Genomic DNA, 18,194 nt, shown 5'->3' on the forward strand with positions numbered 1-18,194 from the left:
TGAATTTACCAACATCAACATAGGAAAGAGACAAAGAAATACAGCGTCAGAAGGGATAAGTACTTTGTCCATTTTAGAAATCACAAAATCACTGTGCTGTACATCACTATGTGATTGTCACATATATACTAATCTCTTCAATGTAGCAAGCATTGGCTTGGAAAATACATATTTACAATAATCTTTACACCTAATTGATCTGATGTTAGCCCAATATTACTATGTCCTACTACACAAGTACTGATTTATCAATACATCCATCCATCTAATCATTTATCTGTTAATTTATGCCGCTTATCTGGGACCAGGTCACAGGGGCAAATGTCTAAGTTGTTATCCTCAGACTTACCTATCCCTAGCCATCTCCTCCACCCCTTCCAAGCCAATCAAAAGTAATAAACTATCCACCATGTCCTGGGTCTGCCCCAAGACCTTCTCCCAGTGCAACATGTCTGAAACACCTTCCCTGGGAGGTATTTGGAAAGGAATTTGGACCAGATGCCCAAGCCACCTTAATCGGTTCCTTCTGAAGCAGAGGGGCAGTAACTCCATTCTGAGCCCCTACCTAAGGAAAGAGCACCTCACTCTATCCCTAAAGGTGAGCCCCGACACCCAACTGAGGAACCTTATTCTGGCAGGAAATTATAGAGTTTGAATTTCTGTGGGCCTTTCTTGAAAATCTATATTGAGCAAACTACAAAATTACTGACTGGAGTTGGTATGAAAAAGTCACTGAAGGTGAAATCATACTAAGTAACACAACTTGTGCTGGAATGTCCTCATTTTGTGGATTTCCAGTTGGTGCTCTGGTTTTGGAGACTAAGCAGTGCAAATGGTCAGCTCTGTATTTTTGTTACTTTGTTACAGACTTGCATCATTCCCATATTCTCCATACTTAATATGTGCTGTGGTGGGCTTCATACCCATGCACATCCTTCTCAGTATAATCATGTATGGATACGTGGATGGATGGATGGATGGTGATCTACAGCTCATCTAACGAGTTCACCAGTGGTCACCAGTTGCACAGTAATCAGTCTGGAAGCGTGCCAGCAGTCATCAATAGAGGATTATCCCACTGTGTCTCTGTAGGAGATCTATGTCATTATTAACTGTCTGTCTCTGGTTCATCCCGTTGCATTCTCAACCCCCTGCAAAGCAATCCACTGTGTGTGTGTGTGTGTGTGTGTGTGTGTGTGTGTTTGCATGTGGTTGTGTTGGTATGTCAACTGGGACAGCCACAGTAATTCAATCACCCAGTCAGAGATGAGCTCTGTCCTCACTTGTGCCTCAGAAAGTGGGACAAAGTGAAGACAAACGTAGATAGTGTGTCAGTGGGAAAAAGATAGCCAGGTCACTCAAAGGTGAACGAAGAAAAGTGAAGGTGGTGTGGGTCCTCAAGGAAAAAAGTAAGGATAGAAGTGTTTTGAAGGAAAGAGCAATGAAGGCATAGAGGGATTGGGAGTGACACTTCAAGGGGATTGCTCCTGCAGAAGAACACCCTCTGGCTTTAAGACAAAAAATATGTTTCCTTTTTAACCTCACACACACATATGCAACCAGCTTCGATGCCTGTGTGATTGCTTTCATGCTTGCATGTGTTCTATGTTACCAGAAGATCACACTAGGGGGCACACTAACAAACTCAGTCCGTACAAAATTTCCAAATTTGTAGGACGTAAGCAATGATCTTACAGGCAATACAGGAGATTAAATGGTATTTAAGATCCCTTAAGTACGTTGGTATCTGGTCACATTAGACCCTACACTGCCTCCACCGGTCACCTACAGCCAATGCTCCAAATAAAAACTGGATACAAAAGCCATCATAAAGAAGAAAATCGTTAAAAACAAATAAATTTTTGGTCTAAAAAGAATGTTTTCTGTTTAATTTGACATTTCTTCGTCTCTATGCTCTTTTCTTTAAAGTCATTTTGGATCCCTTGCATTGCGTCTTTAGCTTTAAATTCATCATTCAGTTTGTATGATAATTATGAGCCTTCTTTTAGATCTTTTAAAGTCTTTTTTCCCTCTATGTTATCATTTTGTTACTTGAGGGGTGGTTTTTGTGTTTCTTTTTAATAGTTAGGATCCTTCTGCAGGCATTTTATTTGACTGTCCTATGAGCTGATATTAAGCTTAAACTCATGCTCGACAACGGAGACTCTAAGGCCTGTTGCCAGTAGGAAACGGTCAGTATTCCATCCATGTCAGGACACGCTGGGCAGAGATAAACAGGGAACGAGCATAAGGATCTATGGAAACCTTGTTGATACAGACACTCTCTTGCTCTCTGTTGCTCCTTCACTCTCTCTTTCTGCTAAACTTTTGTGACACAAAGCGGATTTATAAAATCCAGTAGACCTTCATTGCAGCTTGGAGATGTGTGCATGCACATACGTGGGTTGGCATGTTAAGCCTTCAAATGAACATGTTTGATGAGCTACATTGTGTAAGGTCACGTCTTTAACTCACATGTATTAGCAGATGTAGTTTTCCATAATTAATCTCTCGCTCGTTTTAAAGGATCTGTGCAGACACTGCTTCATTTTTTGCCAGTTCCCTTTGAATGTGTGTGCATTCAGTTTGTATCACTGGATTTCAGTGGATTAGCCTAGTTTAGGGGTGATGTTTTCATCACACAGGCTCCTAAACTTGTGGATGACTCATATTTGGTCCAGCGCTGCTGATGACATCACTATGCGTCTCACAGTGGTGCTTCTCCCTCGAGCTGTTTATCCAACTCCATATTTGACATCTTATCACACTCAGAGAAAGTCTAACCTGTGCAGTCGATCACCTGTTTGTCATTAAGAGCACAGCAGCACCTTAAAGCCGTCATTAAAGACCAGAGAGAACCTTTTATCACAGTTAAAATCTGTACACGTATAGGGCAGAGTGGCTTAGAGGATATTTTTCCTGATCTAATCTGTAATGCTCATGCTGAGACAGCAGTATCACAGTCAAGGCTTCCTCTTCTTCTTCAAAGAAAAAGCAGAGTCAAGAAAGCTTGTGGCTATGTCTGATTGCTGAAGTTTCTTTTTTTCTCTTTTCTTATATAAGAGTTGTGAAAACGGAAATGTTAAATGGTCGAGCTGAACGCTGAAATATTGAAAATTAGACCGAAAATAATTCATTGCATCCATTCAAATATTTATCCGGAGAGGCCCAACATTCATTATTCAACAGGAGCCCCGAATTAGTTACGATATGTATGCAATTAGCAGTTCAGTCCACTTTGCATGCTTCTAATGTCAGTGAAAAGCTGGAGATGAAGCATACCTTGCTGGGAAACCTAAAATAGTCACGAAAACACAACCCCATATTGTTTTCATCCCACCGGACACAAAAATGATTTAACAGAAGAGCACAATGTCATCGTATTTATTCAAATACTCACAAAACAACCATTGCATCACATTCAAGAGGCAACAAAAAATACAGTTTTAAAGCTACTGTACTTCAAAATTCCATTTAAGGATTCTGTCATCTTTTCTTTTTCACTGTTTAGTTTAGTTAGGTTAACCCTCAAAAGCTTATGCCACTGCCCAGGGTTAAAGTAACTAATGCTTTAAAATCGCTCTGGATCTTTAAAAGTGGATTGTTCAACTTTGGTCTCCAAAAATGATCATCACAAGGGATCAGAGTTTTACCAGAGGTGTATGAATCCATTCCTATTTAAGAGTCATCTTAATAAATATATGTAGTAACTATTAATTGACTGTTTTTTTTCCCCAGCCAAATTACAGCAAGAGGGGGAAATCAACCTCTTTTTATTGGCTCTATTGCCTGTTGATTACTACTAACTCCTTTCATATTAACTGAAAAAGAGCACCTTTAAGGGATGAGGTTAGCCATTATAATATAACTGGTTATGGTTAGGAATAAAAGACTGTAGTTAAGGTTAACCAATAAAAAGTACTTGCTAAATATTACAGTTTGTGTTAAGCAGATGCTGTAATAATTTTATGACATTAAAGTATCCTTTTACTGGATTACTGGCTGCTAAATTCAGTCCCTGCAGCCAAACACACAGAAAATGTTGGACACATGAATCAGACATCCTACTGAAAGTCATGCAGGATTGCATGAAAACTGTACAGTACTGCCTACATCATCAATAACACATTTTTCTGTATCGTGACATTTTCATCTTTCTCAAAGAGACCGGGTTGCTATTTATTGTTCTCAGAAAACTACTCTGATACAAGTACCCTGATAGCACAGCTTTATTATCCGGGAGACTCCAAGGTTGAAAGCACATTTCACTTTTCCCACCATAAACCCAGACAAGGTCTAGTTTTATCGTCTGTTCTGTCTTCTAAATGTGTGGGCATTCATAGCTCACTTTGCACAGAAATTGGAATTAGCAACAGAAACGTTTTCATTATCATCATCAAAGTAGTGGCCTAATTATCCCGTTCTGGAATGTGTTCATCAGACACTTTAACTCGCTTATTTCATAAGCAATAAAAATTGAAATAAGATCCTGCTGTGTGACTTTTATGCAGTCCTGTGCAAAAACACCATCAAATGAAGATGCTTATGTGCTGATGTTTCCAGCAAAATTAACCTGGCTTTGCAAGGATATCTGCACCCGTTCGGTTTATTAAAGATATTGTTGTCTTGATTGATCTAATTTGATTTGAGGAATTGATTGAGGACCAATTGGTGATAAGAATGGTGTCATGAATGTGACCCATAGTGACACCATAGTGATAGCCAGTCGGTAATAGACAGCTTTGATTAATTAAAGGTCTATACTTTGAAAAAACAAACTCAAATAAACAATAATGCTATTATCAGAAAAAGACCTTTCCTACTTTCATCAACGAGTCAAAGGGCTTAACACTACAAGCCATACTGAGTTACAAATGAGTGGGAGACACTGGTGATCAAACCACAGTTCGTCCAATTAGTGGAGGGCCCCGCTCAACCTTCTGACTGACAGCCGGCCTTACTCCCAGACTGTCGTTTGTATGGGAAAAAGACGACACATTGATCATTATACTACACAAATCTGTCAGTTTTCCCACTCTTCACACATGCCTCTGCCTCATGCTATGTCTATGTGCCGTGCATGAAGGTGTTTAAATGCAATGAAGGGTTACATATTCCACACGTCTGATTCCGCTAATTTTCATTCACAGGAAATTGAAACGCAAGCGTCTAGTGAACTCATTCGCATACAGTCAGCTATGACACTGTTTCTCTCTTACACACGTTCCAACACAGTCGCTCTCGCAGCCTCCAGTTAACCTTTGAGCCATAACATCATTAATGGCCCCTACTGTGTAAGGTCATTGTAATGTCAGAAATGACGCTTGACACAGAAACACAGTCTGACAAATACAGACCCACAAAGACCTCTCTCCTAATGAGTAAGGCCTTAAATTCCATACCAAAACCATAAAGATTTATCTGGACTATAATCAATAGCATATATGAGTTTAATGATCTTTTTATCATTGGTAATACAATCTCATGAGCACCCGAGAGAACTGTTGCATAATCCTTTGTCATCATCATCATCGTTGTCGTCCTAATTGTTATTGATGTTAGTGGATGGATATTTAAAGCACAGCAAAGCACTACACTCATCCTCTGGAAGATCATTTCGCTCAAAGATCTGTTGAAATAAGTGTCACACTGCTGCAGATAAATGGATGAACGGACAGTGGTTCTGTTCTCGCTGGTTTTGCGTGGTCATAGAGTTTAAACAACACTAAGCGACTTCGATGAGGTAACGTTTTCATTGGAAAAAATGCATGTCAGAGAGTTTTGTCTGTTTGTTTTTTTTTTTTTTTTAAACTAAACATGAACTGTGACAAATTATCCATCAATGGTTTTTATGAAAGAACATTTATCGAATAGAAAAATAAATACCTTGAATATTAAGCATTCGTCATCAGGCAATAATTGTTATGTAATGCACCTTTAGGGCTAATGAGCAGTCACCATGCTTCACTCTCCAAAGCGTCGACAGCGAAGGAACACTGAAGGAATGGAACTGTGTCCCATCTGTTATTGAGTCGGAAGGAGTTCTTCCGCTGGCATCAGAATCCAAGCTGAATATTGAGCCACAACGGCACAGAAAACAGAGCTCACATTTCAGCAAGGCATCTCTGTAATGAAGGCAATTAAAGCCTTTTTTTGGTCATCATGTAAGATGCGCTGGATGCTCGGTTACCTGGCGAGGGAAGGCTTAACACGTGAGTAGAAATCAGCCTTGTGTGTGACCTCATTACAGGCAGCAGAAAAGTGTTTAAGTTTAACCTCCAATGCAATAACCTCCAATGCAATAAGACAAACTTTCAGTATTGCTAAACTCACAAAGTCATGAAGTTATGGTATTCTACTGAACACTTTTTTTAAGAAGGTATACAGAAACAAGCAAGTCAATATGTTGTTGCCAAATTATGTTATTATTATACATGGTTATTTAATCAATAATTATGAATAATTTGCATTATGATATTGTGTCAAATTAATCTGCAAAGTAACTTCTGTATTTAGAAAAAAATCATACAATAGGATTAGTCAATAATAGAAAAAACAGTGATCAAGTAGTTAATAGAAGAAATGAAAGAAAGTAACTAATGTTTTTTTCTTGAAGTCGTGAGGTATTTTATGAGGCGACAAGATAGAGTCTTGGGCGGACTCCAGGACGCCTTTGAAATAAAAAGCTGCAATCTGTTTGCATTGTGAAATGTAGCACATGAAAAAGAAAAAAAACTAGAGCGCCTTTCTTGGTTTCAAAGCACAACTTTGAACGATCTACATGCTGGAATTTCAACCCATGAGGAACTCAGACCTTATTCCTACATTTTTACAATATTGCTAAACCTGTCAACTACCTTTGATCTTAAATATAAACACCCTGTTGCTACTAAACACTGTGCAACTATATAATTCTTTTGAGCTAAGATGAAAGTCAGACATGGGTTACTGTGCGTGTGTGTGGGTGTGTGTGTGTGTGTGAAACCTTGAAGCCAGCCAATATCCCCGGATTAAGATAACTTCGGGCTACTGTGTGAGCGTGCTGTGCGGAAAGCTCTATGACTGCTTCGTTCATATTAATAGATAGATTACTTTGCAAGTACAAAAGGTGTCATTTTAATGACTTTATATAATACTAAACTTATAGGTTATCTTACACAAAACCACCCTATATTCCTTTTTAATTGCGCTGTCACTTCTTTTCATTCAGCTCATCTCAGCTCATACGTTGGTGTTTATATGCAATTGAAATGCCATGAACATTAGTTCCGATATGGATGTTTAAGGAGTCGAATGAGCATGCAGTGCATTTCTGTGACAGTTATTATCCAGTGGTCATGAGGCCAGTGTGTTCACACAGGGGACCAAAATCATGCTTACTTGATCCAAATGGAGCCAACATCAGCCAACATCCCATGCAACTACTCTTCTGACTCCTCGTGCAGCATTTGGCACCATTGCTGATTAGCAACCATGCATAAAGGTTCATATGCAACGCAGAGGACCTCTTTTCCCCTTCCTTATGAGCAACATATCCAGAGATGATGTTCAACAATTTGTCAGAAGACATTTTCTCATCAAACAGCCGCGTTTCAAAAGCTCAAGGCACGGATAGACGCACTCCAGGGGTGTTAAGACGAACCAATACAAATCTGAAAAAGCTGATATTAACATCAAAGATGCCATTTCATCTGCACACAGAGGCCTAAATCAAATCAAATGGGGCATAAACAAGTTGACTGCCTGATTCTATCGTTAAAATCAGGTTTGATGAAGTCTTGCTGCAGATCTTATGCAGTCAAAGTGAAACTTTCAACATCAAAGTAAAGAATGACATTAAATAAGAACTATCAAAAGCATTTTTCCTGTGCCATGAAGTAATAAAAATACCTTTGCCACAATTATAGAAAAAGACTTGTTCACGATGGAAGATTAATATGCTAATATTAACCACTGCTTTGTATGGAAACATCTTACAAGGGAGAGATACCCATTCCTAATACATTTGGTGTTAAATGCTACCTACACTGATCTTTATTGTTTGTGTGGGACACAAGAGAGTGTGACATTATGAGAGAGTAATTATATCTGATGTCACGTTGACAATATTCCCCTGTTGGTGAGATCATTTAAAGATATAAATAGCTACATGTTTTGCTTAATGCTGAGGGCACATAAAACTAATAAGCATCAGCTGTGAGGTGTGAAGACACTGGAGGGAAAGTGCGCTCCCGGCATGTCGGAGGAGCTTTTGAGTGCACAAAAACACAAAGATGGAGAAACTGTAATGAAGAGTGGAGCTGGGGGACGGAGAAGACTGGGTAAGAAGAAGGTGCCTTTCAGTTTAATTAGGGGTGGAAAATTAATCAGCGGCAGAGTGTGAATTAATTAGTGTTCCAAAGGCAGTTTAAAGACAATGCCATAAGGAGCAACTGGAGAGGTCCCTGAAGACTTGGCAGTACAGTGCAGCCCAAACATTATCCTATTAATTTGCAAATAAATAATCCCCTTTCCAGCAATCGCTTTGTGTTCACCACACACTTAGACCCCTGCTGCTGTATACCAGGAGTCCTCTTTGTACTTAAACATTTGTGAAACATGTTAATTTTGTTAGGTTATGCTTTTTCTTTTTTTTTTTTTAAAAGATAACCCAAAGGTTGTTTTTTCCCCCCACTTACGGACAAACACAAGAGTTGTTTGAATTTCCAATTTACAGATTTGAATTGGAGTGCAAAAGAAATAGAAACACATTGCAGGATGATTATAAGACATCTCATTTCCTGTGCTCTCACTCCAGTTCTTTGGTGCGGATGCTTTAGAGCCAATCTAACCTGCTGGTTTATATTAGCGAATGGATCGGTTCACAAAATAGTGGCTGGTTTTGAAGTGTTTCTCTCTCATAAAATTCGATATTGCCCGTTCAAGAAAATAAGGTACAATTTTATTGTTTTTGCAAACCAAAACTCTCTATGTCTTAGTATTTGCTCTTCCAGCTTACAGGTGTGTTAGCCTTACAGGTTGTGGGGTGCTGTGATGGACTAAATCATGGGTGTCAAGTCAAATTTGTTAGTTTTTTATGAACTATTAAAAATGAATAGTTCATAAAAAAGTTAAAAAGATTACCTAAAAAAGGCGCTCAGTGATGTTCTGATAAAGCGTCAGTATGTGACACGGTGGGAGGGAGATTAGCTCATTAGTTCATTACCATTAATATGACATATCCTTGGTTAACAGAAATGGTACATGCATATTGATGAGACTGGGCTGAAAGTGAAGAACCCCATATGTAACGATATTAATAAATCATTTCAATCGTTTTAGTTTGTTTGATTCAGCACGGTGAGGGAACATCAAAGAGGCTCTCCAAGCTAATAGCCAGGTCTCCTAGAGACACTGATTCAAATCTTCTTGGTTTTTATAACGTTATCGGCCATGCTTCTGAAATACACAACAATATAGGACTGACTGGGTGTATAAAAAGCGACTTTAATGCTCATGTACTGTATAAGGTCACTTACTGACAAGAGTAACAAACATTAACTGTAATGAGATGACATCTATAGAAAAGCAGCCATTGCCATTTTTCATTCACTTTCAAAAGATGCGAATAAGAAAAGGTGAATAAGAGGGGTAAAAATCTAAGAACAAAAAAACCTTCACTAACACGCAAAAAAGAAAAAAATCAAAAAAATACACATGCTATCTCAGGTGGTGGCTGTCCAAGCTGGAACGGAGTAAACTTGTTGCTGGTGTTCCAGATATCCCTAGAGACGACAATAATTCCTTAAATAGAGCTCCCTGTTATGGCCTGGTAGTCTTTCCCTAAACTCCCCTGTTTCCTTCCCCCGTCCCTGTTGTTTCATGTGTTCTTTCTGTTCTGGTTTAGGCGTGGCTTACAGGAGCAGTGCTGGGATTGCTGACTCTGCAGTATATCTGCCCATGTAGACCCGCCAGTCTTCGTTTGCCACACGTGGTTTACGGCAGGTCAAATCTTTGTTTTCTATGGAAGGAATCTAATTTTGCCTCTAACTTTGTCCTCTGTCTTCCTCAGGGTATGTAGCTCAGACCAGTCTGTCCCACTGTGCTGCTGAATAAGCGTTTTGGAAAGAAATCTCCTGTCACGCCTCCACTTCCCTGGCCACCACCTGGGACTCCTTGAATGAGATTTGAACCTCCTTACTTCTGACTTGACTGTCAAACTGTTCTTAAGCCTCCAACTTAAGGGTACTATGCTCGTGAGCTGTGACATTCCCTCTTTTTGTGCACTTTCCCACCTCCAGATGAAAGATTTCAAGAAAAATCACTAATGTGACATTGATGGAACATCACCCTGGACAGCCTCATAAATGAAGGCAGTATAAGACATTTCGATCAATTTGATTGGCATAATAAATGAATGACTGTTTTTTCTTTAGAGCAAACATACATAGTAATAGAGTGCAGTGTGTATATTATTTTCTAGTTCGTATAAATTGATTTTCTCATTTCTTTGTACTCACTTCCTATACAATACGATCCCCGTTTTTGTACCTTTTGTTGATAAGTTATCCTCTTTGGCCCCGCTTGTTTTGGCAGGTAAGGCTGAAGCATCTTCCATGTCAGCTAGTTGAGAGTCTTGTCTGATTTCATCTTCCTGACTTCACCTGAGGAAGCAGTGTGCTTTTTGCCCCTCAGGCCAAGACGTTCTTGGTGGCTCTCAATGACCATGGAAACTAGCATTACATTAAATCGATATATAAAACAGGGAGGACAAATTGCAGACACCACCAGCTCAAAACAGTGTTGAAATAAATTTCTTATATCAAAGGTTAGGAACTGCCTCTCTACATGTAGCTTGCCTTAGCCTCAGGCTACATATAGTCTCTTAGTAGACAGCTTATAAAACAAGGGACGTGTCAGGACTATCAATTAACTCTCTGCTTCAGAGCCTAAAAGTTTTAGCTTTTGATTCCTACTACGGTAACTTTCGGAAACAATAGAAAGTCTGCTTGTAAAAATTGAAGCTAAGGCTTTCTCCCAAACATTTGCTGTTGTAGTTGGCTTGCTGAGCTCTCCTGGATTCTCACAAATCTAGATAAGAATAGAAAGAATTAGCAGTGTTAATCAAATAGGAGTCACTGCTTCATCAGCAAACTCAGATGGACTACCTTTAGACAAAACACAGATACAGCGTCCTGCAGAAAAACACAGACGACTCCTCCATCTCTCTATGGGGCGTCAGGCTGTGACTGCCCATTGATTCTTCCAGTTGGCTATGTGGAGTCATATGTGGTCATCAACGCACAGCTGCCACCCAGCCACTGAGAGTAGACGCCGATCAATGTTAAAGCTGTATGTACAGCACTGTACTTTCAATCTTAACATAACATAAAAACATTTAAGAGGGGAAATTCCAGGATTTTACATACAGATTCTTAACACAGGGATGCTGCTCAACTATTTGCAGTTAAAGTATTTTTTGTGTTATGATAAAACTTTCAAAAACAGTGAGTGAAAAACTAAGTATGTCCTTGCTGCTTCCATAGAAATTGAGAAGGTAAGAAGCCGCCAAGTGCTGCTAATCAAATGCACTTAATCAACTGATCATCAGCCAGTGTGAGCACCATTATAAAAACGTAGGTTTTGGAAGTCTGCTGGTCTGGAGCATTCGGTGCACCAAGAAGGATATACCAGCAATGATCTTAAAGAAGCAAATGCTGCTTCGCATCAATCTGGGAAGGGTTATAAGGCCATTTACAATCAAGTCCATCATTCTACAATGTGAAAGATTATTCACAAGTGGAAAAGATTCCAGAAAAGCCTGATTGTGTAATGTTCCAAGAAAAGCAAGAAAAAAAACAGCTTTAGACCTCAGTTAATGACCTTTAGACAGATTTAGACAGCTTTAGACCTCAGTGCATGTTAAATGTACAGAGAAAAGGAAAAGACTGAGCAAGTGTGGGTCATTTGGTAGGGTTGACAGAAGAAAGCATATTTTCTCTAAAAAGAACATGGCGGCACAACTTAAGTTTGCAAAGACTTGAGGAATAATATCCTTTGCTCAGACAAGCACAAAGTGGAGGCTGGGTACCATGAACTCCTCTGTATACCAAAGTTTTCTACAGTGAAATATGAAGCCCTCTAACTGACAGATAAAGCTTGGCTGAAACTGGGTCAACCAGCAGAACAATGATCCCAAACACAGCCGCACATCTACAACAGAAGGTCTGAAAATGAAAAGAATAAATGACCCAGTCGGTTGAGTCCAGAACTCAATCTGATCAAAATACTGTGGCTGGATCTTAAGAAAGATGCGTGCACACAAATTCCTGCAAACTTCAATGAACCAATGCAGTGTCGTAAAGAAGTGGACCAAAATTCCTCCACAATGACGTGAGAGAGTGAAACAGTCTCTGAGATGTTTGGCAACTCCCTGTAGTTTTGAACAGTATGAACACAGTCTAAATCATTTGAGGCAAGGTCAGGAAAAAAAAGCACAAACTCCTTTGAATGTCTATTAAGTTACAGTCAATAATCTTCTTTAATGTTGTTTATATGGAGTCTCAGAATTCTGATTGAATTATTCTGATGAGATACAGAGATGTCAGGCAACCAAATCAGTGAGATTGGAGGGGATGATAATAATACTGTACTGGACTCAGCAATAAATCACAGACCGATAAGGTCAACGCCTGAATAATGACCACATTAAAGTGATGAGTTGCATCCATGAGACACAGCCAGCAGATATTCTCTTGGGCATGAAATGGTTGGAAGAGAATTCATATATGAAAAGTGAGAATAGTACAGTATAGAGTTTGTTTGTGCGTATGTTGGACTTACATGTGCATGGATAAGTTTAAAGAGAAAGCTCCATTTGGCAAACCATCCGCCTTCCCCAAACTGCCTGTCCAAAAACAACTGCTCCTCTGTTAAATATTGACTGTCTACATTTTACCTCAACCTTCTTCCTCCCTTATCTCTCTAACAGATTATACAATTCTTCCTCATGCTCACCAGCTGTCCTTGCAATCTCTCGTCTTTTTATCTGCGCTTGAGGCAAGACTCCAGGGAGAGTTGGTCTGGATCCAACACTTTGATCCTTCTGGATTGCTGGGAAATTTGGGTCAACTTCTGTGTTCGCAAGGGGATTAATCACTGACTCATCAGCTCAATTACACACTAATCAGGCACAGCGTTAGAACCGTTTGTCCATTTTTTTGTTGGTCTATTTATTCCTGCCCAAACAAGACTCTTCAGGGCTTGAACACGGAACCTCTGGGAGTATTGTTTGGTGTCTGGTACTGGAATGTTGGCTGCAGTGGCTTTCAGGCAGAAAGCCACTAAATATGAGTTGTTTATACAGGTTTCAATTTGTAATTGGGCAATATTTTGACGTCTGAGTGTCCAGGGGAACAACAGATTCACATGATTATTATCTGTAGGGTAATTCCTTCAAATCATCCTGCTAACATTACGCATTGTTTTCACACTTTAATCTGATAGGGTACATTAACGTTCCAAAAACAGATTTTAGTTTATCTAATATTCATCAGTATGAGATTCTTGACCTTTATGTGTGGCGACACCTTGAATCCATGTTAGACTATTGCGTTAAAAAAAAAAAAATCAGTTGCATCTTAACATGGTCTGTCCTCTATTTGTGTGATCTTTTATTCTGCTTCTTTATATTGTGTTGTGAAGTTGTGAGCTCTGCAAGCTCAGCCTAGCATGGAAGCCAATGGGGTCACAGTGACACTAATAGCTTTAATGCACGTTTTATTGTTGCTCCACAATCAGCCCCACAGCCTGATCACCATGCCTGCCGCTGCCACACACTGTGTCAGCATTTTCACCGACGCCACGCACCATTGACATATGGAAGAAAAATATATGTCTGTGCACACAGGCAGGAATGTGTTGGGTTTTATTGCTTGTCAATGTGCATTGATTCAGCTGCATGTCATTTGCACTTTGCTGCGTAATCTGATGTGTGTTGTGTTATTAAATAACAGTGTCGGTGCTGACTACACAACACAATACACACACAAAAATTAAGGGCAACCAATTATAAACACTACTAAGAAGGACAATGTTTCTCATTTGCAGGGAGAAGTGATGCATACCAATGTGCTGATGGGATAAAAATCTCCATTTTATTGCTGTTGAATCCCTGATTGTTACATTTTCCACCTGTTCTACTTGACAGCTAGGTAATCAGAAATATTACAAAGTGCAAGCCATTCAAAGCTGCAACCCATTGTGCCATTTCCACACCTACAGCCGAGAACAGAATAGCTTTCTTAAATCAGTTTTACAGTTTCACTAAAAAAAAAAAAAGAAATGTTCATATCACTTTGCATTCAAATAAAGTTGCTCCTCACACAGAGTTCAGGAACAGGTTAACTTTTCATAATGTGACTGCGGTAGGATCGCTACCTCAATATGGGGAAGAAGTCTGAGTAGCCCCATGATCCTCAGAGTTGTGCTGCCCCTGGTAGAGTCTACCAGAGCAAATTGGTCTCAGGGGAGGGGTAATAACAAAACATAAATTCAACACATCCTAAACAAGATAGCAGACATATTCAGGACTCATCTGGGCCACTTTTGACAATTATGGCTCAGTTATGGCTACGGTTTATTTCAGAGACTGTCCACATCTCCAAAACATGCCCATTTGGTGTGTTTATGAAGACATATACAGCCAATCACTGTCTATAGTTGGTTAGAGCAACTGCATGTGAAGGGCAAAAATGGTTTCATAACAGTACGGCCGTGTTGTAAAAGTCATTTTTAATTCCTTTCTTTATCCCTGGCAATCCATGATTGTTTTCTAACCCAGCCTGCGTAGCTTTTTCTTTTCTTTTCTATTCCTAACCAAGTGATGTTATTTCTAAAGCCTGAAAACTATGTTTTCAGTGACTGCAGGATTTCTTCAGCTTCAGGATTTGACTTGCATTTGACAACCAGGGAGTTATGTACTTAACTGGAGTGTCAGACAACAGATAAAAAAAGAGAAAAAGAAAAAGTATTTCAGTATTCAGTATTTGACTGAAAGACTAAAAACCTTCCTTGAGGCTTTTCTTCTCAATTATCGTAAGGTTATGTCAACTTTTTCCTCCACGATTGACTCACGAGATCCCTTCACTCTGCCCTGTATCCGAGGCACCGAAACAATACATGTTTGACCTTTTACAGATTGCAGTGTGTACACAGCTCAGTTGGATTTTCGCCCCGCGTGTGTCTTAACCTCAAACAAGTTGTGATTATATCTTCCCTCCAGACACACCAAATTCTAGTTCTGCCGACATGACTTTGTTTTTCTGTGTCTATGATGCCCCAATATTCCTTTTTGCTGTGGCAGGGGTGAAGAAATCCAGAGGAAAGGGTAGCTATTCTGAGCAGTGGCTATAAAATCACTTTTCATTTTTTCCAACTTGTCATTATACTTGTTATTTTACTTTTTTTGGGGGGGGGGGGGGGTTCATACAGTAAGTTATTGTGTCAGTGCAGGTTGTGTCAACTCCAACTCTAGTTAGCTTGCCTGTTTTGATGTACTTTGAGCAGGTGAAGAGTTGACAGGTGACTGAAGCTTCTGTAACAAAGACAAGAGTCAAAGGTTGTGTGCGACGCTCATTTTAGACATGACAATCTTGTACTCTGGGATTTGATAGAATTCTGGATGGGATATAGAAACCAGAATCAGCTGGCTGTTCACTCCACGCAGCTGCTGAATGCCTCTATTGACATTAGGCTGCCAGTCTCTTTTTTTTTTATTCTAATAATACTGCTAAACAAATCAACTGAATTTACTGACAAAAGGTTCGATGCTCAGTTTTTAACAGCGACCTTGCACTAAGGTGCACCACTCACAGTATTCCACTTCCAGAATATTTTCAAACCATTCGAGGAGGCTTTTATCCGTCTTAAAGTTGTTTGCAGTGAAATGAAAATCTGTTGTTGGAATGAGCAAAGGCAGGCTTGTCTGCAAACAAAAAAAAATCTCCGTCAATAAACATTTTATTGTTTAGGGAACACAAAGATGTTAGTATCTGGTGGAAAGGTTCATAAACGTTTGACATTGTCAACAATGGCAGGTTATAAAGGATGGTAATTTACCTCCTTTCATGATTTAAAATTAACCGAAACCGAAAATGGGATATTTACAGTACATTCTGCCATCTGTTAAACATAAAGAGCCTTATTGTTATAAGCCTAACAGAAATAAAGGCTCTGTTCAGGAACATAAATTGTCAAATGTTCATTATAGTCTGGAGTATGCTTTTACACAAACCATCCGGTTCTAGATACAAAGATTACTTCATATAAAATGCAGACTTCTTTGGCTTCAGCCAAAACTGTATTATTCTTAGGGTTTGGGCTTTAGCTACAGCTTGTATTACTGTCATAAACTCTAGTTAACTATTTCAGCAGGTTTTAAGTTAATCCCTAAGTGCTTGACGTTATGTTCTGCTTCTACTAGAGATGACTTCCAAATTCAACATCTTTAGGTTTAGAGGATTGGGCACCTTTTCTGGATTTCCTAATAATCAAACTGTCATGTGGAAATTCTTGAGAGGACCTGAATATAAGACACAGGAAGCTGGCAAACGGAGAAACTGACTTAAGAACACTATGAAAAGAAGCAGGGCATCTAAACGTCCTGTTGAATACCCGAACAGAGAAAAGGGGCTGGTAAGAATAGACAAACTAACAAATGGGAATAGGGAGAGACACACAGACTTGCAGGCGCTGATGAGACACAAGTGGCAACAATCAAGACAGCAGAAGATCACAGGGAAGGCAAAATAAGACAAGATATTCTTTCTAAATAAACCATGAAATCAGTCTAACGTAGAACTAAAACCTGAACCGTGACATAAATCTACACTGAGAAATGCAACTGGTAACTCTTACAACTCATGGCATCTTTGTAATTGTGTCTATAATTCATTGACCCATCTTCCAACTTGATTTTTCTCGGTGAAACCATGATGTTGTGAGGTGGGAATTGTCTGCTCTTCAGATGTGTGGGTTTCCTCTTGAGGTAGTGGGTAAAAAGGAAAAAAATGACAAACACATTTTTCTCTTTCGAATAGCGTTAATAATGCATGTGAAATGAGAGTATCTGTTTGCCAAGAGACTCTGTTTGTTTATCCAATTCCATCTCTATCCGTGTGAGCACCAAACGACATTCATTTACAAAATGACAGCACAAGTTTTCGGGCCAGTATCTGAAGTATTTTGATGCCGTGGCGGTAATCGGGATAACAAGCAGATGAGAGAGTAGTGGGGGGGACGGACTTGTATTTAGAGCAAAACTGTTTTACTTCAAACAGCATCAAGGAAGTGGAGGAAACATCTATGAGAAAATAACTGTTTAACTGTACAAGTGACAGATGATGACACTCTAAGGTAATGATTAGAAAAGCAACTTTTGCTCCAAAACCTCTCCAACATGCAGCATTTGGTTTACATTTCTTTACAGTAATTAATTAAGTAATGAATTAACTAAATGAAATAAAAAACACTGTGGTGTGCTAATTTGCACCATCACAGCCTGTTGGGCTGTATCTGTGCTATAGGCCTGATACTGTGGCTGCAAGTTAAATAGCATGCGGTGTGGCACAAATCTCCCTCTCTGCTGACACATGTATTGGAAATCAATTTGTCCATGCTGACAAACTATACAGACAGCATTGTAGAGGGGCTTTACAGTGTCTCTATTTGCTTCAACTGACGAGGGAAATACTGCTCCAGTAACAACCAATGCTGACTCATTGTATTATTGTAATAGATGGATCAAAAAAACATTTCCATAATTATCTCAGCAAAAATAAAAGTTATGTTGGTACGTTGAAGAGTAAAAGATGTTCTATTCTCCATATGCTACACATTAGATTCTTAACTGCTGTCCTTTTCCTTCCCTTTAGGGCTCTTATAGGCGCGTGATTAGCCAGGAGCTCCATGTACATGAAATTAAATACATTTTTTTGCCTCATTTTATCGTCAGGGTAATGAAACTGTCAAAAGTCAAAGACTGGCATATCATTAAGAAAAATATAAATGGTAAAAATAAAATAAAGTTTAAATGGTCCACAGCTGCATGGCATCTTTTACCCTTGGCTGGGTTCTATAAAAACTAGCAATTCACCGATTTCGAATTTCTGGGCCCATACTAATGCCAGAGTTAAAGATAATCATTTGGCCAGTGA

This window comes from Leuresthes tenuis, unplaced genomic scaffold (genome assembly GCF_036924035.1).
Source record: "Leuresthes tenuis unplaced genomic scaffold, fLeuTen1.0.hap1 SCAF_17, whole genome shotgun sequence".
Taxonomy (NCBI): Eukaryota; Metazoa; Chordata; class Actinopteri; order Atheriniformes; family Atherinopsidae; genus Leuresthes; species Leuresthes tenuis.